Genomic DNA, 26,647 nt, shown 5'->3' with positions numbered 1-26,647 from the left:
TTTCTGTTGGTACCTTTGACCCTTACAGTTATCAAATGACTAAAAATAGACATTCATTAATATTATTGAATAACAAATCAATTCAATAAGTGGATAAGATTCTACCTAGGATGTGAAAGTATTTTTTGAGTTAGGTGTATTTGATGAAGTTCCACCCATTTCCTTTTGAACTCACTTCCCTGCTAAACACCAGTGTAGTATTTTAAGGTACCCTTTGTATGTTTCTAGTTTCCATGTCAAAGAAAAAAATTTATCTTTCAATGTTCCCTAAGTGAAAAAAGTGCCCTTTAAAACATTTTTTATTCCAAATCAAAAATGATAAAATCAATTAAGAAACATAAAGTTCTGATGTTTTGATTCAAATGATCACTCAGCGGCAACTTTTTGCTGATTTTCTGCTATTACACAACTAAAGGTTTAGGGCTTATATCAATTCTAACAGATTCTGGTCACCAAGTTGACAAGAGAAACATCCAATCTATGGGAGAATATGACAAATATAAGTTCAAGAAAGTAAAGCCCAATGTTCCAAAAAACCACCTTCTATTGTAGTATCAACTTGCTCTCCAAAGCCCAGCTGACCTCCTGACGGGGCTCTCTGTGTGCTTCTCTTTATCTTTTCTGAAGAATACTCAAGAAAAGAGAAGGGGCTCAGCCAGATAAGGCTGTGGCCACTCCTTGGATTTTACAAAAATACTCACCACCCCCCACTCCCCTGGCATTGGGGATTGAACCCAGGGGCTCTTCACCACTGGCTACATCCCTAACCCTATTTATGTTTTAATTCTGAGACACGTGTCCCTAAGTGTCTGAGGGTCTCACTGAGTATTCCAGACTAGTCTTGAACTTGTCGTCATGCCTCAGCCTCCCAAATTGCTGGGATTACAGGCAGGTGCTACCATGCCATGGGGGGTGTTACAAAAATCTACTGATTTATACAAAAGTTTATTAAAATCTACACAGTTTAAAGATTCACTTACCAATACTAACTAATTCTGATAATTTAAAACCCAGATGTCAAATTAAAACTTTTGCTTGACATCTCAATTTATTTTATATAATTCTAATTAATAGATTAGAGAGTTTAGAAAAGAAATTGAATTCATCCAGTGATGCTTTATCTATACTCCTATTCATATGCATAGTATTTCAATAATTCAACTTTATGGCTTTAAGCATAAAAACATGATTTTATATCATCATTTTTATACTTGGAATGGAACTACCATTTGACCCAGTTATCCCACTCCTTGGTTTATACCCAAAGGACTTAAAATCAGAACCCAAATTTTTCAACACCATTTATTCCTGTATTATTTTATTGAGTAATGCAAGCTATGAAATGATACAGTTAAATTGTCTTAAGGACCAAGAAGGGAATATTTCAATCAGGAAACCTGGTGGAGACATCCAAGTACATCTAGTTGACCTGGACACTACAGGATGGAGAGAATGTGAAGGATGAAAACAGGATCTAGACTGTACCTTCCAGTAGCCATCAGCCCCATGTGAAAATTTAGATTAATTAAAATTAAATAAAATAAAGAAGTGAGTTCCTCTGTTGCGCTGGTCACATGTCGATGATCTGACAACGGCATGTGGTTTCTGGCTACCATATTGGTCAGTGCACAACTGTAGAACATTTCCACTTCACAAAGTTCTCCTGGAGAGTGCTCTTCTGGACATCTACAGTGAGAAGACAATGAAGACAGCAAGGGGGTAAAGCAAGGGGGTAAAATTCAAGTCTGTTCAGAGAAGATTGTGGTGTTTAGCTTGTGAGAGTTTGGGGTCAATGTTAGGGTGCAGGGCATGACGAGCAACCACCAGATATATTCTGAATAGCCTTCAATACCACCAAGCCGAGTTATGTTAACTTGGTCAGCAACGAGAACCATGAATGACTTCTTGTCTGGGAAGTGATGTTATTTGAAATGACTTAGGAAGTGGTTCACAGAGATAGAGTTCATGGTTGAGAAACCGTTATGAGACCTAGAGCTTGGAATTGAAAAATCTGAGAAGTGAGAGTTTTGAAATGGAGCCCACAGGCCTTGACATCATTTAAAGAAAGGGGAAGAGAAGTCTGAGGAAGAGGATTAGTGGTCGTGGCGTGGTCAGAAATGCAGAAGTCCGAGAAGGATGTTTCCTCTGTGGAAGGAAAGAAAGCTCCGTTTTGGACAGATTGATCTTCACGTTTCTTGAAATATTTATCTGAAGATGTCCATGAAGCATGAGGGAAAGTTTCAAAGTCCTCTCCTGTTTTCCCCCAAAATGTCAACTGCTGACCTGTGAGCCTGGGATTCACTGAGATTAAGGGAGTGGTCACTGGGCTGGGGATGTGGCTCAAGCGGTAGCGCGCTTGCCTGGCATGCGTGCGGCCCGGGTTCGATCCTCAGCACCACATGCAAACAAAGATGTTGTGTCTTCCGAAAACTAAAAAATAAATATTAAAAAAAATTCTCTCTCTCTCTTTAAAAAAAAAAGGGGGGGGAGTGGTCACTGGTAGAGGGACCAATATATAAAGGATGACTGTGCCCAAGTCGGGAGTGACAGCAGCAGATACTAAAATTAATGTGAAAAGTCAAGAGTTGGGGCTCAGGCTGAAACCATGTTATTTATAGCTTACAGCTTTGGGATATTGCGCAGTTTTAAAAGAATAACTTCATTGGTTTCACATCATTTCTCAAGAAGGCTACTACCAAAAAAGTCTATAACAGGAAAAAACCTCAGATTGTTGCATAATTTTTTTGATATTTATGAGAGTCTGACAATACCCTTGGGAGTATGTAGAACGAGTAATCAGAAACTTTAAGTTAGGATTCCCTTAAGATTCACTCTACAGTTTTATACATGATCCAAACTGTTGGTAGAAATGATCAGCCCAGCAGGTTCAACCATTGCAGAGAATCACGGTGCTCCTTTACCTGTGGTATCCAAGAAAATTCCAAGATCCCTGAAGTAATTCTCTTTTATGCATTTTTTTTCTCCTGTTCTCCTCCAGTGTCATTGGTAGAGGAGGCACAGAACCAGCAGTGTCATTTAAAAGATAAAGCGAACCCAGATGGTAAGATAGAGTTCTGTGTTTTGGCCTAACTTCATGAGAGGAGACAGGAAAAGACAAAGATTCTATCTTGCAAGAGATATGCTAGTCTTTGACACAAATTAAGACAAGGTACCAGTAGGTCTTCCAGAGAACAAAACAAAGTAAGATGAAAAGATTGGTGCTAACTCAAAATTTTGCGATTTGATACAGAGATAACCTGAATGTGCAGAAGTACTTCCACCAGGACTCATCCTATATTGAGGAACTACAAATGCTGCTTTTGCGCAGTGATTTAGTTCTTTGAAAGGGTTAAATGTTCGTAATTTATACACTTACCAAGCCTGAAATTACTAAAACCCCTTGAAATGTATTCAGTTCAAGAATTTCTCATGAGTCCATTCAGAAGCCGCCTATAAGATGTCTTAAATTCAAAGGAAACAAAACAGCACAGGGAACAATCCACAGTAGAATCAGGATTGAAATCCACACCTCTCCAATCTCAGTGGCAGTTCACATTACCCACAGAGAACAGGGTGGACTTGACAGAGAATTGATAAACATCCATGCCAAGGGGTGGAGAAGGTGGCCAAAGGCTCCGGCAAATGACCACCACTGCCAGAACTTATATTTGCACAAGCTACCATTACTTAGTAAGAGGTGCTTGCTTGTCTCCAGCAGTTGTGGTGATGTGTCAGGAAAGCCACAGGTCAGCTAAGATACAGGGAAAGTGCGTCGTCCTCTGGCCTCCTGTGCCCCAGGGCACAAGCCTCCCACCACAGTCTCCGCTGGTGCCAACAGCTGCCATTCCACCCCAACATCCCAAGGAAAGTGACGTGGTACACTCTCCTCCACGGGTTTCCAGCCTGGTGTGGAATACCTGGTGCCCAAATGGGTGGTCCCTTTTTCACTTATATGTGGAAACTGGAATTCCTCTCACTGTAAGATCTGTGCCTGAGGAAGGACTTTCCTTTTCTTCCTTTAATTCTGGGAACACAGTTAAGACTGGAAACTAAAGTTTGCAGAATCACTGTGCGGTGAACTGTGCTTTGCCCCTGGCACAGGCTGTAATTGAAAGGTTGTAGTCTTTAAAAAGTTTTATTGGTGCCTCATAATTATACAGAATTGTGGGTGTCCTTGTGGCATATTCACACATGCACAAAACAAAATTCAACCCACCTCCTGCCCTTCCTGACCTCCTTCCTAAACCCTGATGTTTTCCTCCCATTTTCATAAGATCCCAAATGTTGTATTCTTAACTATGAACTCATCATTATATAAATAATAGACAATTATGAATATGTTACAAAAGTAGACCTATATAATTACAATAATAAGGGAACTTTAGTTGAGGGTTGAGAGTTCATGGCATGATAATTCTTACAGGTAATATGTTCTAAGCATTTTATAGAAAAAATAGAAACAATTCTACATTTCATAATTTATTTTATCAGCTATAGGTGAGTAAATGCAATAATTGATACATCTTGAGGTTCTTCTGTTTTTGTCTACTTCAATTAAAGATAATCAGATAATCTACCTTTGAGTTTCTCCAATATATGATTTCAGCTATGTTGACAAATGAAAATTTATTAGGAATTTGGATAAGTTGTTTATTGTGATATCAGATGTAACTACCTGTGTAAGCTGTTGTAATAATGGTCTTGACTTTATAAAAGGATGTTTTTGTGTAGAGGTGGAAAGGGCATTATTGAGAAGGCGGCCTGGTTTAAATTCCGGTCCCTTATCTACTAGAAGTGAAACCATAGACAGGTCACTTAACATTGCATCTGCTTTTCTACTCATAAAATGAGAAAAACTCATAAAGTTTTTGTAGCAGATTATTTAATATTTTTAAAGTCCTTAGGCTGATGCTTATCATAATAACAATAAAAGTCTTATTTTATTATGGGTCTTATATCATTTATAACTAGACTATGTGGGCATCAAATGCAGGAGAAATATTGTGAGAGGTTAAACTTTGAAAATAAAATAATTCCATTAACCATGCATTTTTAAAATATTAACACTTTAAGAATACTCTCCTCTTTTAAAAGGAGCACCATAGCTAATCATTCAAATAACTTATTAAGAAACCAACTCCTTTCTTTAAATGCCTGTTAATTATACAGCTTTTCTTGTTGGGTTAGAAATTTTCACATTTAAAACCTATGGAGACTAAGCTGACTTACTTGGGAACTTCTCTGATATTATAAAGTCAGTCAAATGAATTATATAAAAGACTTCTGTAAATAAAGTCCTGAATAATATCCAAACTTTTAATTAGCTGTGAAAATTGGGGAAATGTGCTCTGGATAATTAGTGTTCACAGAAAATAGTGAAAGCTCTTTTTATTTAAGTCTCTTCATTTTCGAGTTTTTAATTTATTTTTGGTTGGAACTCCAAACTTAAAAACAAAGAGATTAATCTGTTAGGCACTTTTCTATATTTCCTTCTCAGTGAACACAGAAACAGACAAACTCAGGAAGTAAAGCTACATGAGGTTTCAGTGGTTTATCGCAACAGAATGATCTGCGAAGAGTTCCAGGTTGGTTTCTGAGAACACAAAACACAGGCTGCTACATACTTCAGACTGAGGCTTAGCTATGGCAGCTACCAGCTAGTCCTTTTAAAAAGGTAAATACTTTAAGCCTTAGTTTCCTACAATGTCTAATAAAATTAATACTGTTTACTTATTATGATATTTGAAATTTAAATTAGATAATTCATATAAAATCTGGCATGGTTCTTGGCATATAACATTTATTAAATAAATGTGGGAAGCTCTAGTGAGTTGAGATGGTGATGGTAATGATGATGATGGTCATGGTGACAGTGATGATGGTGATACAATGGTGGTGGTGATGGTGATGCTGATGATGGTGTTGATAATGGTTGTGGTGGTGAATGATGATTGTCATGATGGTGTTGATAATGGTTGTGGTGTTGATGATGATGATGGTGATGGTGTTAATAATGGTGGTTCTAGTGATGATTATGGTGGTGATGATGTTGGTATCTATTGGTTTTACCCCATTCATCTTTGTCTTTAATCACTGATAATTTAACCTATTCCAATTTCTGTGTCTATAGTTCTTTTCTCCCACACAGGGATGCTTTACTGTGCTTTCCAAGTGAATGTTCCTCAAGGATCTAACTGGTTTCAATTTGACTTCTCACATGACTATGTCTCCTAATCTTCACTTCTGTACATTTGACTAGTCCTTGTAACTCACGGTAATAAGGCACTATCTCTGATTCCAATGTGTCTCCTGACTCCCTGGTATATTGACAAACTTCTCAGAAATGACCCACCCATCTCCTCAACCAGCGATGTACTGGTAATTCCGATAGTGTCCATTCTCTCACTGTGGTCTGTCCCAACCTGACCTCACTGCATGCAGAATTGGGTGGCCATCACACAAGCTGATCTGAGCATACTGCTGAACTTCCTACAACTCATAGTGCCCCAAGCAAAACCTCATTATCTTTGCTGCCTTACTAGTTAAGGAGACATTGTTGCCATATTTCTCCAGGATAGAAGCATCTCAGTAGCCCTGATGGCCTTGGAGGACTGTTCAAGTGGCCCTTCCCCCATGCCTGTGCCTTGGCTTCGCCAGCTGCTTCTGCCCAGGGGGTCTCCCCACATGCTTGCTGTGGGGGTCCCTCAAGCTTCAGCTCCAATGTCGAATCCTTTGATGTGCCTTCCTCGCTCTGCTCTCCAATTAGAAGTAATCACTTTGTACTCGAGCTAGGCATTTGTCTAAAAATAGAAGCATCTGCAGTTGCTACATCAAAAGTAAACCCAGCTTTCTCAAGGTGAGGAGAGAAGGGAAAGTTCCACTGGGGTGTGAACATGGACTGGACAGTTCTGAGGTCTGACCTGCAGTCGCTCTCCCTCCTCTCATGAGCATCTCCTGTGGGTTGCAACCAACAGTATGGGGACCTCGGAGGACCTTCTCCCTTTGATCTTGTGGTCTGAGGGTGGATTTTTCAAGTCTCCACTAATTCTGGCAACAGTTCAATAAAGGCTGAGATTGTAAAATAAAGCATTCAAAGAAACTCAAGAAAAACAGGAAGGAAATAACAAAGAAGTGCAAACTGATAATGTGAATCACTCTCATATAAGGGTTTAAGTTTGTTCGTAAATTATCAATGGCAGTTTATATTTTACTTTATTTTTATTAAGACCATTGCACATCATAAAATTTACAAAGTCAAAAGAGTATTCAATATGCTTTCAGGTAGATATCATTCACACCAAGCAAATAAGCATGTATTCTTTTTTCTCCTTGTTTAAGACTTTGTTTTTAGAACAGCTCAGGTTCGTAGCAACATGGTTAGACAGAGAATTTCCCATATACCTCCAGCTCCTGAACATACCCAGCCTCTCCAGTTATCAGCCTCCTTCAGCAGAGGGGTGCATGTGTCACGATTGATGAACATACATTGTCAGATCAGAAGCACCCAAAGTCTATCATTAGGGTTCACTCATGTTTGCTTTAGGAATGTGGACGAATGTTTAATGACGTGTGATACACAACCCACCATTATGGTCGCATTGTCCTGAAGATCTTCTGTCCCCCACTTATTTTTTCTACCCCACAATGTTTGGCAACCCCGAGTAGAAATTACCTATTTGAGTCCTTGTTGTGCTGTGTTCCTTACCCAAGATTCGAAGCTCCTTGTGTGCAGGGACAGAGTTCTACTGACCTCTAGATTACCCTTTCTGACTGGCACTGTGTCATGTGTTCAGCAAAATTCAACCATCTGTGAACAGAATTATTGACATGAGAACTTTGGCTCCAAGGTTTAGCTTTAGAAGATTATAACAAGCTGCACAATAGTTAAAAAACCATCATAAACATTTCGGTGGTTGTGTCACTGTAGTATGCTTATTTTAGGTTTTTTGGATAAATCCTCAAGTGTGGGATAGCTGGGTCAGATGGAGATTCCATTCCTAGACTTTTGAGGAATCTCCATACTGCTTTCCTGAGTGGTTGTACAAATTTGTGATCCAACCAACAATGTATGAGTGTTCCTTTTTCCCTGCTAATAAAATAAACATACAGATATTGACATAGAGATCATCATATGTCACCATCACCATATGTGTTCTTTTATATGTGAATCCTTGTGACTTCATTTGACCTTAAATATCACATAATAAATAACGACTTCCTCTTTCTTTCTATATCTCTTCTAAGACAAGAGAAAAGTGCATTATCTGAATCCTGCAGTGCTTCATTACGTGGAGACGTCTTTTAGCTTTTCTTTGTTCTTCAGAAACAGTAATGGAGAATGGTGCCTTCACAGGCAGTTACTTCTGAAGAGTCCAGCCTCAGAATGACTTTAGAATTGTGGAAGGAATGTCTTATTTCAAAGCATTTGATGGTGCCAGTGGTGTTAGATTTCTTCTTAGTTGTGGAACTTTGAACTTTTGGTAAAAAGAGGAAGAGAGATTGTGGCAAGGACTGTGAGTAAACTTGACCTAGAAGACAAACTAGCCAGGCCGGGGTGGATGCGCTCAGCGTGAGCCCTGCTCAGGCTTGCTGGGCATTGCACAATGTTCCCATTCTGGCCACCAGACCTCCATTTCCCTTTGTGGAGATCATTGAATCACAAACCTTGAGTCAGCCACCATGATCTTTACACTCTCTTCTGCTTTGTCTTTGATTTCCTTATCCTTGTCCCCTGCTGGTTTTCTCCCAACTCATGTCATCATCTACCAGGTATCTGGACAGGAAAATACATCTTAAAGGAGATTTCAAAGGAAGAGTTATTTTGGAAATAAGTGGGCTAGATTTCAGGAGATCTGGTTGCTTTTAGCTAGCTCTCTGTCCTTGAAAGAATCTCATTAGGATTCCAGACAGCATTTACAAAATTATGAATTGGAATGAATAGCATTCATGACAATTTACTATGCTCATACTTGATGATTCTGTATAGGGTGCTTATATTTACTGGAAGATAAGCTTTACTAAATATATACAGAATGTACTAAGTCCAGAGTAGGTGTGCAAGGACAATAACGTGACAGTACAGTTCCAAGGAAGTAACAACATCCAAACAACTAATAGGTAAAGAGAAAAACAGGAAAGAAGATACAAATCTGAGTATATTAATGGGTGGCCTTGACCTCCAGACTCATAATGCAAAATTTATATGGTACAAATTTTAAAGGACAGAATTATTATAATGGGCAATTATTGTGTTGCTTAATCATAGATACTGATTATTATTTTACACTGACAATATCTGCATGGATGTTTTACTAGTTTACTGTTTACTTATGATTTGTTTCTTTATAACTGGAAATTTTTAAAACTTAAAATAAAAAGAATCCAACAATCACATTCATTGCCCAGAATCATTTTAGCACCTTTTAGAAGTTACATTCTTTATTTTCATGTTTGCATTATTTGTACATGTTGTGCATATTGGTTTGAGTTCTTCCAAAAGTTGTTTCTAAGATGAGGGTTTCAATGCAAACAGGTTATTTCAGATGAGTGAGGGACAGAAAGCAGGGTGGTTGGATAAGGGGGCTGGGAAGGAAAGGAATCACAGTATTTAGCCCATTTCTGTAGTGGCTAACTGGAGCTAACGTCATGGAGAAACTCTGGGATGGTACAGAACACAGAATGATCTCACCTGGATTTCCAGGTGAGGGGGTTTGTGTTTCATGCGTCTGAAGGTGGATGTCCATTTCTCATACTCCTGGACAACTTTCAGCATGCAGGGACACAGCAAGCCCCCATGGACAACTGTCAGCATGCAGGGACATAGAAAGCCCCCATGGTCTGGCAAGGAGAGCCCTGGGCAATGTGGTGGGTCAGATGTGAGGTGTTCCTCAGAAGCTGGTGTGGGAGACAATGTGAGGACATTCAGAGGTGAGGTCAGTGGGTCATGAGAGCTGTGACCTGATCTGTGGCTCCATCCTCTGATACGGATTAACTGGGTAGTTACTGTAGGTGGGTAGGATGTGGCTGAGGAGGTGGGACACTGGGGCTGCCTTTGGGGTTCATGTTTTGTCCCCACTGTGTGGAGCCCTCTCTGCCTTGGTGGCACATACTGAGTGCCTTCCTCCACCTCAACCTTCCACCATGGTGCCTCATGCTGGCCCAGGGCCATGGAGTTGGCCGCCCCTGAACCGAGACCTCCAAAACCCTGAGTCAAGTAAACTCTTCCTCCTCTAATTGTTCTTGTTGGGTCTTTTGGTCACAGAGATGGAAAAGCTGACCAAAGAGGTGGAATCTGAACACTGGCTGTCAAGGAGTCACATGGAGGCCACAGAGAGGCTGGGGGGAGGTGGTGGACAGACAATGTACACTTTAATATTCCACATAGATTTTAGGAAAATCAGTCTTTCTCTTGTAAAACAGAACATGTTTGCCATAAACATTTAAATGTGAGAAAAGTAAATAATGACATCAGTGTGAAAATCCCCCCATATTTGGCCAGGTGGTAACTGTAAGGGCTTCCTTCAGGGGAACGCCAGTCCCTCGTGTGCATGTCAGCTTTTAGTGGTCTCCTTGATACTTTCCCTTTTAAAATTTATTTCTGCAATTATGTTTATAGCATTATTTTGCTCTCTTCTATCTATAAATGCCCTAGTTTCTTATATTTTTATTGTTTATCGCATTATCGTTGAGCTTGAATGCGTGTGCTTATTAAAGCTCCCTAGGGTACCATGGTGACAAATAGCCTTGCCCTTCCAGAATGCTTTCCTCTCCATTCGGGTCTTCATCTTCCCTCTGATGGGCCATTCTTTCTGGTTTTCTTCCTCTTCCTTAACATTTTGCTTTTAGCCTTTCTCCCTTGCTTTCTTCCTCTTCTTCCCTTCACATCCTGTTTTATTGTTGGGATAGATTTACACATTTCCCATGGAATTCCCACCCACGTTGCTTGTAATTGAAGAGTTCTATCCATTCTTTTTTGATGACATAGTGTGAATCATGAATCTTTCCAGGAAAAATAAGAATAAATTTTGTCTTGACGTTCTCGTTACTATTAGAGAGATGCTTTGCTTTCTGTCCATTTCCAGTAGATAGAGAGAATGGAAAGGGCCGGACGAGATGCTGTGCCCTCTTTGGCTCTATCATCTGAGATTTTGCAAATATCCTATGGAAGAAGTCAGACCCCTTAGTTCAGTGTGTTACATTATCATGGGGCTTTACTTGGGTTTCATCCTATTTCCTCCGTTCGGTATGTTGGCCTTACTTTTGTGGTGTAATAATAACTCAGCTTCCTGTCTTCAAAACAAAAATAGTCAGTTTTCTACTTTACTATTCCTTAAAACCAAAAAAGACTTAGTCACTGAAGTTTTCCAAGCTGAATACCCAAGAGTCTGCTGTGATCATCAACTCAGAACAAGGTGAGATTCCAGATATGTGACTTAGGACGACAGATCTTTATTTGTATCTAGCCTTATGATTGAGGAGCACTAATAAATTATATAACTATGGTTTTAAACATCTCTTGCAACTCACAGAAAAGAATTCCCATATTGGAGCAGAAGCTAAGCAACCTAGATATTTTGGTGATTTCCAGTTAATTTTTCTTATATTAAGTCGCTATATTATATACCTAAATAGCTATATATACCTAAATAGCTATATTATATCTTATAAATCTTATATACCTAAATAGCTATATTATAATCTTATAAATGTAACTTGGAGGCAGGAAAAATTCAGAGGACCATTGAAAGTACTAACAAATTAGCAAAGCATGTAAGTGAATTGAAGGCATCTGGATTGGTCAGAACCCAAGACAGAAAAACTGTTTCGCGTAGTATTGAATAAAAAGGCCAGGGAGTCAGCCAGGGATTGGGAAGCACCCTGACTCAGGGATGGATACATATGACAGTGTTAGCATCCTGAACCTGGAAGGCAAAGGAGAAAGCAGGCTGCAGAATCAGGAAAGAGCTGGGCCTCTGGAGGCTTCTCCTGAGAGGGGTCACGTCCACGGCCCACAGGAAGGGCAAGAACAAGGCAAGAAGACTGGAGTCCCTTCTCCCCCAGCCTCCTGTCCTCCAGTAGTGCATCCCACAGGCCAAACCCAGCTGAAGCAGAAGGCAAGAGATGCTGTGCAAAGAGCAAGGTCAATGTCCTGGGGCATAGAAGACACGGAAGAGCAGAGAGTGAACCTGGAGGAACAAACGGAGGCCGGCCAGTCCTGCCTCTTACCCAACATTCCTTTCTCATATTATTTCCCCAGCCATTGAGCAAAGTTCAGGGATGAACTCTTTACAGAAATAAAGGGAATATTTTTCTGCATTTAAATAAACTTAGGAGATCAATTATGAATCAAGTGTGTCACAAAGTCACTCTGTGCCCATCACCAACACAAGAGCACCCACTCACATGGGCATCTCTTTGTCCCACTTGCATAGCTATCCTTTGGTGAGTCCTGCATGCAAGGGGCTTTTCCAAGGGCTGTATGTGGAGCTACTCTGATAAAGCTCAGTGGTTAGTGGGTGCTCATCCTCTCCTATTGCAGAAAAGAGAGCTGCAGCTCAGAAAGGCCCCCCAAGGTTAATAATAAGAGGCGGATGACACTAGCCTCATAGGATGAGTTTGGAAGGGTTTTCTCCTTTTCTAGTTCATGGAATAATGTGAGGAGTGTTGGTGCTAATTCTTCTTTGAAGGTCTTATAGAACTCAGCTGTGAATCTGTCGGGTCCCGGGCTTTTCTTGGTTGGTAGGCTTTTGATGGCATCTTCTATTTCCTTGTTTGAAGTTGATCTGTTTAAATTGTGAATGTCCTTTTGACTCAGTGAGGGTTGATCATATGTCTGCAGAAATCTGTTGGTGTCTTCGAGGTTTTCTGTTTTACTGGAGTACAAATTTGCAAAATACTTTCTAATTGTATTTTATATTTCAATAGTGTCTGTGGTGACATTTCCTATTTTATCACAAATTTTGGTAATTTGAGTTTTCTCTCTCCTTCTTTTCGTTAGGGTGGCAAAGGGTTTGTCAATCTTATTTATTTTTTTCAAAGAACTAGCTTTTTGTTTTGTCAATTTTTTTGAATTGTTTCTTTGGTTTCAATTTCATTGATTTCAGCCCTGATTTTAATTATTTCATGTCTTCTTCTACTTTTGGTGTTGGTTTGTTCAGGGATGCAAGGTTGGTTCAACAAATGGAAATCAATAAACGTTAATTCATCACATCAATAGACATAAAGATAAGAATAATATGATCATCAATTGATGTAGAGAAAGCATTTGACAAAATACAGTACTCTTTCATGTTCAAAACAGTAGAAAAATTAGGATAGTGGGAACATACCTCAACATTGTAAAAGTTATCTGTGCTAAACTCAGGGCCAACATTATTCTAAATGGAGAAAAATTGGAAGCATTCACTCTAAAAACTGGAACAAGACAGGGATGCCCTCTTTCATCACTTCTATTCAACATAATTCTTGAAACTCTAGCCAGAGCAATTAGACAGACAAAAGAAATTAAAGGGATATGTATAGGAAAAGAAGAACTCAAATTATTGTTATTTGCTGACAACATGGTTCTATATTTAAAGGATCAAAAAAACTCCACCAGAAAACTTTTAGAATTAATAAATGAATTCAGCAAAGTAGCATGATATAAAATCAATACTCACAAATCAAATGCATTTCTGTACATCAGTGATGAATCCTCTGAAAGAGAAATTAGGAAAACCACCCCATTCACAATAGCCTCAAAAAAAAAATGCTTGGGAATCAATTCAACAAAAGAGGTGAAAGACGTCTACAATGAAAACTGCAGAACACTAAAGAAAGGAATTGAAGAAGACCTTAGAAGAGGAAAGATCTCCCATGTTCTGGTAGGCAGAATTAATATTGTCAAAATGGCCATATTACCCAAAGCGTTATACAGATTTAATGCAGTTCCTATTCAAATCCCAACATCATTCCTTATAGAAATAGAAAAAGCAATTGCGAAATTCATTTGGAAAAATGAGAGACTGAGAATAGCCAAAACAATCCTTATGAAGAAGAATGAAGCAGGTGGCATCACAATACCAGACCTTAAACTATACTATAAAGCTATAGGGACAAAAATGGCATGGTATTGGCAGCAAAACAGACATGTAGATAAATGGTACAGAATAGGAGACACAGAGACAAACCCACATAAATAGTTATCTCATACTAGACAAAGACACCAAAAACACACATTGGAGAAAAGATATCTTCTTCAACAAATGGTGCTGGGAAAACTGGAAATCCATATGCAGCAAAATGAAATTAAACCCCTATCTCTCACCTTACACAAAACTCAACTCAAAGTAGATCAAGGACCAGAGACCTTACACCTAATAGAAGAAAAAGTAGACCCAAATCTCCATCATGTCGGATTAGGCCCCGACTTCCTTAACAAGACCTCTAAAGCACAAGAAATAAAATGAATAATTAATAAATGGGATGAATTCAAACTAAAAAGCTTCTTCACAGCAAAAGAAACAATCAGTGAAGTGAAGAGAGAGCCTACAGAATGAGAGCAAATTTTCGCCACATGCACATCAGATAGAGCACTAACCTTCAGGATATATAAAGAAGTAAAAAAATTTAACACCAAAAAAAAAAAAAAACCAAAACAAACAAACAAAAAACAACCCAATCAATAAATGGGTTAAGGAGCTAAACAGACACTTCTCAGAAAAAGATATATAATCAATCAATTACATGAAAAAATGTTCAACATCTATAGTAATTACAGAAATGCAAATTAAAAGTACTCTAAGATTTCATCTCACTCCAATCAGAATGCCAATTATCAAGAAAACAAACAACAATAAGTATTGGCAAGGATGTGGGAAAAAGGTACACTCATACATTGCTGGTGGGACTGCAAATTGGTGCAGCCAATATGGAAAGAAGTATGGAGATTCCTCAGAAAACTTGGAATGGAATCACCATTTGACCCAGCTGTCCCTCTCCTTGGTCTATACCAAAAGGACTTAAAATCAGCATACTACAGGGACACAGCCATATCAATGTTCATAGCAGCTCAATTCACAATAGCCAAACTGTGGAACCAACCTAGATGCCTTTCAATAGATGAATGGATAAAGAAACTGTGGTATATATATATATATATATATATATATATATATATATATATATATATATATATATATATATACAAAGGTGTATTATTCTGTAACAAAAGAGAATAAAATTTTGGCATTTGCAGGTAAATGGATGGAGTCAGAGACTATCATGCTAAGTGATATAAGCCAATCCCCAAAAAATCAAAGGCCAAATGTTTTCTCTGGTAAGTGGATGCTAATCCATAATAGAAGGGGTGCATGCGATGAGTGGAGGAACTTTGGATGGGGCAAATGGGAGGTGGAGAAGGGTCAAGAGGGTAAGAAAGATGGTGAAATGAGATGAGCATCATTACCCTAGGTACATGTATGATTGCACAAATGTGGGACCCTACTTTGGGTACAACCAGAAAAGCCAAAAATTGTAGTCCACTTGTGTATAATGAATGGAAGAGCATTCTGCTGTCATGTATAACTGATAAGAACACAAAAATAAATTAAAATTAAAAAATAAAAAGAGGCGGAGCTAAGATTCTGGATTCAGTGTCTTGCTGCAGAGCATCTACCCCTAGGTTGTTCCATATGAAGTCAAAACTACTAAATACAGGTGTTTCCAGTTGCTTGATTTTGGAGTCCTGTGAATTTCTAGTGCCTCTTTTATTATACCTGAGTGATGATTACCCAATAGGAAAATAAACAAGGTCTTAAACAGAGGAGCCACTTGCAAATTCTGCACATCTGAGAATCATCATCCAAGAGGCCAGGTGCTGGGACCTGGCCAAGTGTCTCTCCAGTTGTAAGTGGGCCAGTCGCACCCCTCTGTAACCTCATTAGCATCTTGCTGATTCACTCACCAGATCAGACGGAACTGTTTTGTAACCTTTAAAACCATCCTTCTGGAATGCAGCACAGCTCCTTGGTTCACCATCTCCCTGCAAAGATATTTTGCGTCAGGTATGATTCTAATAGGAATTTATGGTAGTTCTCTCAAGAGGGAAAAAAATCTAAGTTTCTTCTTATGCCACAAAACAAACATATTGAGATTTTTGTAACAGAAGTCATGATTTCAGTAGATTTTGAGAATAACACTAGGAAATAAGCACAGTATTATAGAATTGATCTCTAATTTAGTTGAAGATCGATTTGTAAAAGTACTTTTTCCTCCTGACTATTCTGAATTTTAGATTATCCAAGAGCAATTTTATCACCACCATTTAGTGTCTAAAATTAAACCCAAGGATGTTACAAATGTTATGCCCATTCTGTAAACCAAAGTACATGTTAATTTTATAGAATGGGCATAACATTTGTTAGCTATCTTATCATGTCTAAGACAGATTGGAAATGATGCTGTAAGGACAATCAGTGTTTCTCCTAACTGTTGCCCCTTCTGCAGTTGATGCAAATCCAGATGTCTATGGTAACTGAGGTGGTAGAGAGAGGCCAAGGGTATCTTGGGTCTCTTGCTTTGGGGCCTCTGTGCTGTTGGCTGAGGATAGCGAGTCAAGGAGTGACTGACTGAGTGCACTAGTGTCCTCAGCAAGGTACAGAGTCGGGGAGTCCAATCCATTCATGATGCCCACCACCCTCACAGGAGTCACCTACATCACCCCCTGTCCAGGCTTGTGAGGTCCTCTGCTACTTCTTGCCACTCTGAGTTTCTTTGTGGATAAGTTTTTAAGGAGATTTCTCAGAAACGCTGACGTCTGGGTGGGGAAAGTCATGCTGGTTGAAGGGGACAGGGTTGCTTGGGCCCCAGGAGTTCTCAAGGCAGCTTACCCCCCTAAGATGGCCGGCTGGCAGACACTTAGCAGCATGGACAGAGTGCATTTCTACTAGTCAGTGTGCCTTTCACTTATATCTTGTATGATTTTTTTCTAATTCATTAGATTTCAGTGAACTTATTTGTAAAATGATAATAGTATCTAATGCAAAATATTGTGTTACATTGTCACAAATATGTGTGTATGCATGACTGCATCTCTCTATAGAAAGAAGTCCTTTTACAGGTGACTACTTAATAAATATTATTATAATAATGTCATTATTAATAATATTAATATTATTATTACCTCCAATTTGAAGTTTCAAATTCCTGTTTAAACATACTTGAATAGATATTTTCATCAATGGCCCGCAGTAGTCAAAGTTCTTTGTATTTTTAAAAGAGCAACACCAAGAAAATATTTGATGGTATAGCAGAAATAGCAAAATTAACTTATATAATTGGATCAGACAGTAAATTTTTCCAGGTTGATATGTGTATGTTTGTGTATACATATGTGTGTGTCTTATCTAACTTCTTTAATGAGAAAAAAATGACTATTTTTTGAACCATGAGAACACATCTGTTATTCTGCTGCTATCTAAAAAAAAAAATCAAATGATTTGGATTTCAATATTGTAAATACATTCATAAGAATAAAATGGGTAGCATATGTCTATAATCCCCGCAGCTTGGGAGACTAAGGCAGGATTATGAGTTCAAAGCCAGCCTCAGCAAAGTCGAGGTGCTAAGCAACTCAGTGAGACCCTGTCTCAAAAAAGGGGGCTGGGGATGTGGCTCCGTGCTCATGCTCCTGAATTCAATCCCCAGTAGCTCCCCCCACCAAAAAAGAACAAAATGGGTCATCCTGTCTCCTGTTTCACATAGCTCCAGGTCACCCTTCTTCACCTGGAGGAAGCTGTGCATTTGAATACTAATGAGACCCCAGTGGCAGCTTGTGCTGTCACCATTTGTCAGTGGATTGGACAATCTGCTTCACAGTGCTACTTGAATCATCTAATTTGACCATGTGACTATCAAAATGACATTTGCAGTAACAGTGCACACGATTGATACTGCAAGATTGTCATTCATTATAAGAACAGATTCAAAATTACAATTTTTAAAACAATTGCAAACAGAAAATTAGGAAGTGATTGAATAATAAACTTCTTTTTTCTGAACCTTACACCAGAATACTGAGGAGTGTATTTCTTACAAACAAGGATATTTTTCTATGCAAGCACAATATAATCATTGAAACCAAGAAATTACAACAAACATGCTACTAACATTTAATCTTCAGAAGTATTAAGTTTTCACCAGTTGTTCTAATAATGACCTTGCAACACAGGACCCTGTTGGCCTCTATTCATGGAGCTGTCAGACCTCCTGGGTCTCCTGGGACTGTAAGTCTCCTCAGTCTTTCTTTGACTGCCATGATCTTGGCACCTCAGGAATTTAAAGACCAGCTATTTGGAAGAAAGCTCTGACCTGTGTTTGCCTGACTTCTTTGTGGTTGTGTCTGGGTTGTGCATCTTTGGTCAGCTCTGGAATTGAGGCTGTGTGGCACATCCCCGGCCCCCCATGGTGATAGTCCCATGGCTGAAGAAGCCCATTGGGATCACTGACTAATGCAAAGTCTATGGAACCTCTCAGCTGTAGGGGGAGTTCCCCTTTTCCTTATCAATAAGAACTTGTGGACCTACAGAAAGCTATGTTCCTATCCCAGTTCTCTTCAAACTTTCAATAAATTCATTTAATTGTATCTGAAAGGACCTGTGGTTTCCATGTGACTAAGTGGACCTCAGTTCTTCACCGTCTTATTGCCTATTTGAAGGTCTGTATTGTCCCTGACTGTGTCATATGGGAACATACCCCTTGGACACTCTTCTTGTCCTGGTCAGGCTCTGACACCCATGCTGCATTGCCCTGGCAGATGCCTCTCAGCTCACCAGGGCTCTGACACCCTGTAGAGGCCACCAAAGCTCCCCAGGCCCTGACACCCTATAGAGGCCACCAAAGCTCCCTAGGCCCTGACACCCTATAGAGGCCACCAAAGCTCCCCAGGCCCACACTGAGGCCTACCTGGACCTGCTCCTCCTGATGGCTTTAGGACTAGAATATTCAGAAAGGGGAAGGGAAAGGGAGGAGTAGATAAAAGAGTGAAGAGAAGGAAAACGACAGGGAAAGGAAGAGAGACATGGAGAGAGAAGAAAAAAGACCCCAATTAGTAAAATATAATGTTGAAATTCTGCAACTTAAAAGATCATTTTTTCCCCATATTTTCTCAATTTCATCTAAGAAAGCCATCCAGGCATTCTTAGGCCACTCACAGCTCTTACAAATCCTTTTCAAATGTTTAGAACGTAAACGGTCTTCATGGTTGCCCGAGTGCCTTCCTCGTCCACAGCACAAAAGCTGAGGGAGGGCCTAGTCATGCCGAGAGAGAACTGGTGATGGATTTCTGAAAGGATTCTTTCAGAAGCCTTACAAGTATGCAATTTCAAATGTCTGCTCACTAAAGATAAAATAATAGAGTATGGAATAAATCAAAGTTCTTTTTTATTATGGAGGAAAAAAAACATTGCCTTTTAAGGTTATAAAACAAAACTGGTAAAATTGGCTTGGGACTTCTGTATCTTCTACTCTTGGAATATAAACTTTAACCTTGATCTGACCTCAGTGAGCTGCATGCTGTTGAAGAAACCTGTCTGCACTCTTCTTGAAAATGTGCAGACAGGAGGGAGACCATGAAATGAACTCAGCCCGGAGGCTTCAGTGCACGGGATGAACTGCGGTATTCCCCAGCATTCAGACCCCCCACCCTGGACTGCCTTGAGACAGCTCTTCTACCACTACCTATATCAATCCTCTGGTTGGAAACATTTTATGACTCTACTTTGCTTCATTAGCTAGGTTGTAAACAATTGGGTTATCCAGACCAACCTTTTGATGGTGATTTTGCTGTCTTCTTCTTGCTATCATCCCGAATGGCAATAATCACCAAATTGTCAAATGAGTAGATGGATGGGTGGATTAATCAATGAACCAATCAATTATTTCAAGAACCTGGCATTAACCATGCTTTAAAACTCTCTTTCAACCCTAAAACCCTTTGGATTGGCTTTCCAGGAGAGAGAGAGAAAAACAACAACAAAACAAAATTAAAAAAAACTCTTGCTTTTAATGATCACATTTGTACTTAAGATTCTGTGACTTAAAAAAAAAGAAAAAAAGACCTGTCATATTTATATTGTAATGTAAGAAAACTGTGGGATTCTTAGGCAATTCCTACTTCTATGTACACACACTGTAACTTGCTGGAGCAGATGAGCGATTACTCCTTACTTATAAAAGTCAAGGAATGATTTTAAAATCTAATATTTATGCCCTGCCCCAAAGAAAATGCTTCAGCATCATCAGCAATTTTTCACCATTACTGGGAAATCTTCATTGATGTCTTGAGGCAAATCCACAGCTTCACCAATCATACAATTTTCTGGGCTTCTCCCTTGTTTTAGCTCTCCTAGTTATCTCTCTAACTAGGAGTATAACAAATCTTTACCTGTTGGTACAGAGGTGACACATAAACATCTCTTCAGAACATGAGTTACAAGACAGCATCCAGAGTCAGCTATGCCATTTTGAGACAGTGCTACCTTCTTTCTGAAGGCCAGGTCTTGACACCCTGAGAAAACGCTAATGACACACAGTAGAAAAAATTCTCCAACTTAGAAACAGCCTGATGGTGAGACATTTACACAAAGCATTGGAAATATAATTGCAAATATTTTGCCCTATACTTTCTTTCTGAATTACTGTTTTTCTACCCCTGACTACTTACTAATAATAGCAATTGTACCTGAAGATGACTTGTGGGTTTAACATAGGAAGCAGAACACCTCTCCCCTCAGCCCTCTGTCTAGACCCCTTCCCCTCCCGCTGTGCACAGTGGCTGTAGCATCCTGTCCATGGCTCATATCTTACTGAACCCTCCATCTCTTGGTGTCCAGCCACTATGGCCTTCTGGCTTCCCCTGCAAGAGCCAAGCCAGTTCCTGACTTTGTGTCTTTGTTTCTGTTATTCTCCCCACCTGAGGGACTGGCAGTCCAATGACATGTGGCTTGGTGGATAAGGGGCTGCACTCGGCCACCATTTTGTATCTGCCTTTCTCACCTCAAGTAAATATACAGTGTAAGTCAACAGAGTATGTTTTCTACGTAAATGTTCACCAAATAAAGCACCCCCAACTTCCTCCCACCAGACTGCTACCCTACACAGGAAGTCTGGGGTCCACTGTCTGAAGGTCTCACTCAGATCTCCACATGGTATTCTCCTCCTTCTGCAAGACTCCACTCACAGGCCGGCCCTTTGGATGGGTGGAGTGTCACAGGGTTCTCACTATCTTGGATTAGTTTATCTTCATCATTTACACTCTTTTCACCATTCATATTCCCCCAGGAGATTGTAAGCACTTTGAGAAAAGGAACTGTGTCTGTCTTGACTCCAACTGTACCCCAACTTTTGACCCCCACCATATCCCAGGTCTATCTGTCAGGTACATAAAATAGGATTTCTTTGCTTAACAAAATTGGATATGTGGCCCAATTTTAAAACACATGACTTCAGAAATCATATTTAGCCGTCTTAAGATGATTTTGGCTGCCCTCTAAAAACAGTATTTCTTCAGTATATTTAAATGCTGCTCTTCATACATGTTGGCATTTCTAAATATAAGCAAATGAAATAGCTCAAAAATACAAAATTATATTATTAGAGCTCCAATATGAGGCCCAATGAAGCAAAAGAGAAAGTCATGAATTCTCCCATTTTCCCAGACCTAGCAAATGGACCCACCAGTCACCTGGTCCATTGCTCAAGCAGGGATGTGGAAATTGTCGGAGACTGGACGGCTCCCTCTACCTTGTCCCCTCCCCATTCAATGAATCCAATTGACCTTGTTCCCTACGTATCTTTAATTGGCATTCACAATGGTGCTAATTCAAATTTCCATCCCATTAGGTCTCAACTAACATGCACAAAATACATTTTGTTAGGTTTGGAATATTCCCTATATTTTCTTTAAAAATCAAAATTTTCTTACTTTAACATGTAACTTAAATCTCTCATTTTTTTTCAATATTTTAAAGGAAGAAACTTGTTAAAAAATCACAAATATTCTAGATGTCATTGTTGAAAATGTCCAGGTCTTTAGGCAAATAGATGTCAAGTGTAATTTTCGATTTTTTAGGGAATATATTTTATTTTTCCTCAAGGTCAATGGGATCTTTGAGATACATTAATGTTCAGACCATTTGATGGAATTTTTCTAACTAGTGTCAAACATAATTGTGATAAAATTAAAAATATAACTTGAGCTTTCTTATTTGTTATAGATTTGGAAACTGAAGTTGTTTCCTTGATTGATACAGTTTGTTCTGAAGAAAATGTTCTGGTGCTGTTGGGTTGCAATGTAATATTTTAAGGATAATTTTTCTTTATAAAACAATTTAAGAGAGAAAATTACATGAGAGTACTTTTCATGACAAGGGCAGACTAAATTTTAAACAACATTAAAAGACAAAGTAGCAGTAATTTTGAGTTAAATGTATTGTGAGAAACTCATTATTCAAATGGCATAATTAGGCATTTTAATAGTGCTCTCCCTTGTATACAATTGTGACCAACTGAAGTTTTATCCCAAATTATTTATTTTCATGCAAAGAAAGCAATTTTGTGACTTCTGGATATTTGTTGAATTACAATTATTATCATTTTTTATTTATTTGCACTTTTGGCAGATCCCCAAAAGGGCTTGATATTTCCATTGTGACTATATAGCAAGGAACAGATTATCTAATAAACTTCATAAATTTACTTTCAAAGAAGTGAAACAACCCATTATTATTTCAGTTGCTTGTGAAGCATGGAAGAAAGGTTTTTAAATAATTAAACATCCAGGGAAGTGATAATATTTTCATTATATTAAAAAAAAAAAAAAACAACTCTTAATCTAAGTGTAAAAAAAAAAAGTTGGTTTCCAGCAGTTGATTTTAAAACCAAGTTGAGATGAAAAGAAACACTAGAGTCCTGAAGTGAAGATTTGTTGTGCCACATAATGGGATTTGACAAGGCTGAGAAGGCTTGAGTCCTAATGAGCGCTGTGGAGGCTAACAGGAATACCGTGGGGACGGCCGCGCAGGCCAGAATTGGATTTGGAAGCAGCAGGAGGGATACATCCTGGCAACCAGGGGCTGCTTGTTCTCTCGGAGTTGGAGACTTCAACAACAACGACGACGACATAAACACAGGCGCACACGTCAGCATGCTTTAGAGTCAACGCATGTTGTCACCGCAGAACAGCCAGTTCCTTCCATCTGGCCTGAGAAAACAGGGCTCCCTTCTCCTTCACTCCATCTCGCTGAGCGCAGGGTGACAGGTCACAGGCTCATTGTCTTGCCTCATTTGGTTCTGCCCAGCGCTGACCACTACTCCTTCTGGAGTTCTGACACTGCCCATGTTCCTTCATCCTTCTTTGTTTTCCCGGTCATTCTGTCCTGGTTTCCTCAGCTGAGACTTTACTTTGACTCCAACCCTCTTAAATTTCCTGCTTCCTCTAGTTGATGCCACTGACCTCCCTCAACAGCTGCCCGACTCCTCGTTTTGGCCTCCCACACTGGCGTTCACCCTCAACAACCTCCTTTAATTGAGCACTAGTTAGTGCCAGGAAGTTTATAAAGAGGGTCACTTAAGTCCTCTCATTTACACCTCATGAGGACCTCATGGGGCAGGGATTGTTGAGCCCAGTTTTGAGGACTGAGAAAACTGCAGCCCAGAAAGGTCAGCTGTCTTTCCTAATTTCTCCTGGGTTTGAATCCAGCTCATCGGAGTCTTGAACACTGCAGAATGTTACCCTTCCGCTCTGCTGTGCCACATGACAAGACCCACTCTGACCTTGTAGTAGGATTCTCTGTTTCCGCTCCCTTCACAGACGGTCTCCATTTAGTGCTGCCCATTTGGGGCCAGGCGCTCTGTCTGAGTTCACATGTGGTCATGCACTGACTCCTCTTCCTGTTGGCATAGTAGAGGGAGATCAGGGCAAGTCAGGCAGGAGAAGAATAGCAAATTCTCATCTTTTTTTGCAATTATAAGAAAGAATACAGAGAGCTCCTATGCACCTTTTATTCTGTTTTGCCTAATAACAGCTTGTAAAACTATAATACAACATGACAAACAGGATTCCCCACATTGATAGAGTCAAGGTAGTCTCCTGACTCTCATCACAAGATTCCCTGAGGTTGTCCTTGCTTAGATATATCCACCTCCCACCCTCCTGCACCACCCCCAATGCCTAGCTGGTCCACTCACCTGGTATTCATTTCTGTGATGTGCTCATGGCTAGAGCATCATGTGAGAGGATGCTAGAGTGGCTGCGTCCTTTGGGATCTCCCTTACCCCAACTTAGCATTGTCCTCTGGAGATTTGTCCAGGTTATTGGCTGTATCAATAGTGTGTTTCTTTTTATTGCTGAGTATTATTCCATGATATAATTGCACCACTTATTGAACCAACCTTCTACTGGCAGATATCTGGGTTACTTCCAATTTTTGCCCATTACAACTAAAGATTGGAAACATTTTGCACAGGTTTTATGTGAATACAGATTTTCATTTCTCTGTAATAAGTGTTCAAAGCACAATTTATGGGCCGTATTGTAGTTGCATGCTTAAAGGGAAGAAAAAAAAAAAAAAAACCTGCCAAACTGTTTTCCAGAGTGACTGTGCCATTTTACATTCCTACCATCAATGTCATGAGCCAATGTGATGATCCAGTTTCCCATCCCATCACTAGTATTTGGTCTTGTGACTATTTTTGTTTTAGCTATTTTGATGGGTGTGTAGTAATGTCTCATGGGAACTTGCAGTTCCTTAGCTGATGCTGAACATCTTTGTTTTTTGCCACCTATATACACCCATGCCTTGCGCCCACTGTCAACATGGACTATTTGTGATTTTACTAATGAATTTTGAGAGTTTTTAATATATTCTAAATATAAGTCCTTTTTCAGATATGACATTTGTAAATATTTTCTTCCAAACTACAGCATATCTTTTCCTCCTCTTAGCAGGATCTTTCCCAGAGAAAATATTTTAACATTAGTGAAATCCAATTTGTCAATTTTCCTTTTGGATGACATGCTTTTGGTATTTCCTAGAAGTTTCTCCTGGTCCTACATTCTGAATATAACCTGTGATTTTTCTATGGTTCTGTGGTTTTACATTTAAGTGCATGCTTCATTGTTAATTAAATTTTTCCATAACGTATGAGGTTTAGATCAATGATTTTAGAGTTTGTTTTGTGGTTTGTTTAAGGATATCTAATTGCTTTGGCACCGCTTGTTGAAAAGGCTCTCTTCTGTTTAATTGCTTTTGTACCTTTGTCAAAAATCAGTTGGGTATTTTTCTGTAGGTCTAGTTCAGGGTTCTCTAATATGCCGCATCCATATATGTGTATATTCCCCTGTCAATATCACACAATCTTGGTTACTATAGCTACATAATTGAGCAGTTTTGATTACTTTCAAAACTGTTTAGTTATTTTAGCTTTTGCTTTTATTTGTAAATTTTAGAATAATCATATTTATATCTACAAAAAATCTTACAGGAATTTTAATAGTTACAATAAATCTATGCATCAATTTGGGAAACATTAGCACCTTTTATGGGGTGGGGGGCTGCCAGGGATTGAACTCATGGGCACATCCCCAGCTCTATTTTGTATTTTTATTTATAGACAAGATCTCGCTGAGTTACTTAGTGCCTCACCATTGCTGAAGCTGGCTTTGAATTCACAATCCTCCTGCCTCAGCCTCCTGAGCCACTGGGATTACAGGTGAAAAATTAGAATCTGTATTTTATTGAGTCTTCTAATCCACTAATATGGTATGCCTAACCAGCTTGATTTATTTCATCAGCATTATATAATTTAAACCTATAAGTCCTGTATGTGTCCTGATAGATTTACAACTAATTACTATACTTCATTTTAGAGTTTATGTAAATGGTGTTGCATTTTTAATTTCAGCATCCATGTGTTCATTGTTAGTGTATAAAAAATCCAGTTGATACTTGTATGTTTAACTTGTATCCTGTGACCTTGTTGAACTCAGTAGTTTTAGAACTTTTATTTTGATGATTCCTTGGGATTTTTTCCTACCAGCACTATTACTCTTTAAATGACCTGCTTAGAGTCACAATGTCCGATCAGGTCTCACTGCCCAGCCTCCCACCAAATCCCATATAATGCTCTTTCCTGATTTGAACTTTCCGTGACTCTCTGCTGCCTACTGCAATGAGCACAAGCCTCTTTGCTTGTTCCTTAGAGTGTGTTTTTATTCTGCCCAAATTACTTTCTTTCACACACTAAGCTGCAGTGAATCTATTTTCTTCCTTCTTCTATACAAGTCCATTCTCTTTCCATTAATTTGCTCTTTATTTCTTCTCTTAGCCAAATAAAAAGAAAGGCTGTAGTGCCTTTCATTCTTATCCCCCAATATTAAATCCTGTCTTACCTTTAAAGCCAACTGAATAACAATTCCCTCCATGGATACACTTTCACAGTGTATTCAAGTCCAACCAAAATCACCTCCTCTGTGAAATTCTTTTGCCATTACATATTGATATAGTTCACTCTGAACTTTTCTACATTTTTGAATAACTTTGTACTAATTGAAATGCCTACTACATCTCTGGCACTCTTGAAGGCAGGGGTTATAATTGAAATATTTAGC

The 26,647-nt window shown here is 39.1% G+C and overlaps 1 long non-coding RNA gene across 3 annotated transcripts in view; it reads left to right on the top strand.

The window, feature by feature from the left end:
* The window catches only part of LOC114091274 (uncharacterized), a 69,640-nt gene that overhangs the window by 17,099 nt on the left and 25,894 nt on the right, over positions 1-26,647 (top strand). Inside the window, exons 1-2 of one of the 3 annotated variants that reach the window (XR_011708371.1) lie at positions 5,660-5,674; positions 25,651-25,749. The exons of 1 other annotated variant lie outside the window; for it this stretch is intronic. This is a non-coding gene — a long non-coding RNA (uncharacterized lncRNA). Of the gene's footprint in view, positions 1-5,659; positions 5,675-25,650; positions 25,750-26,647 lie in introns of those variants that run through there. One more of the 3 variants, XR_011708370.1, reaches the window with a different exon arrangement.

Source organism: Marmota flaviventris, chromosome 8 (genome assembly GCF_047511675.1).
Source record: "Marmota flaviventris isolate mMarFla1 chromosome 8, mMarFla1.hap1, whole genome shotgun sequence".
NCBI lineage: Eukaryota > Metazoa > Chordata > Mammalia > Rodentia > Sciuridae > Marmota > Marmota flaviventris.
Note: the sequence above shows the minus strand (reverse complement) of the source record. Positions and strands in the feature narration are given on the sequence as shown.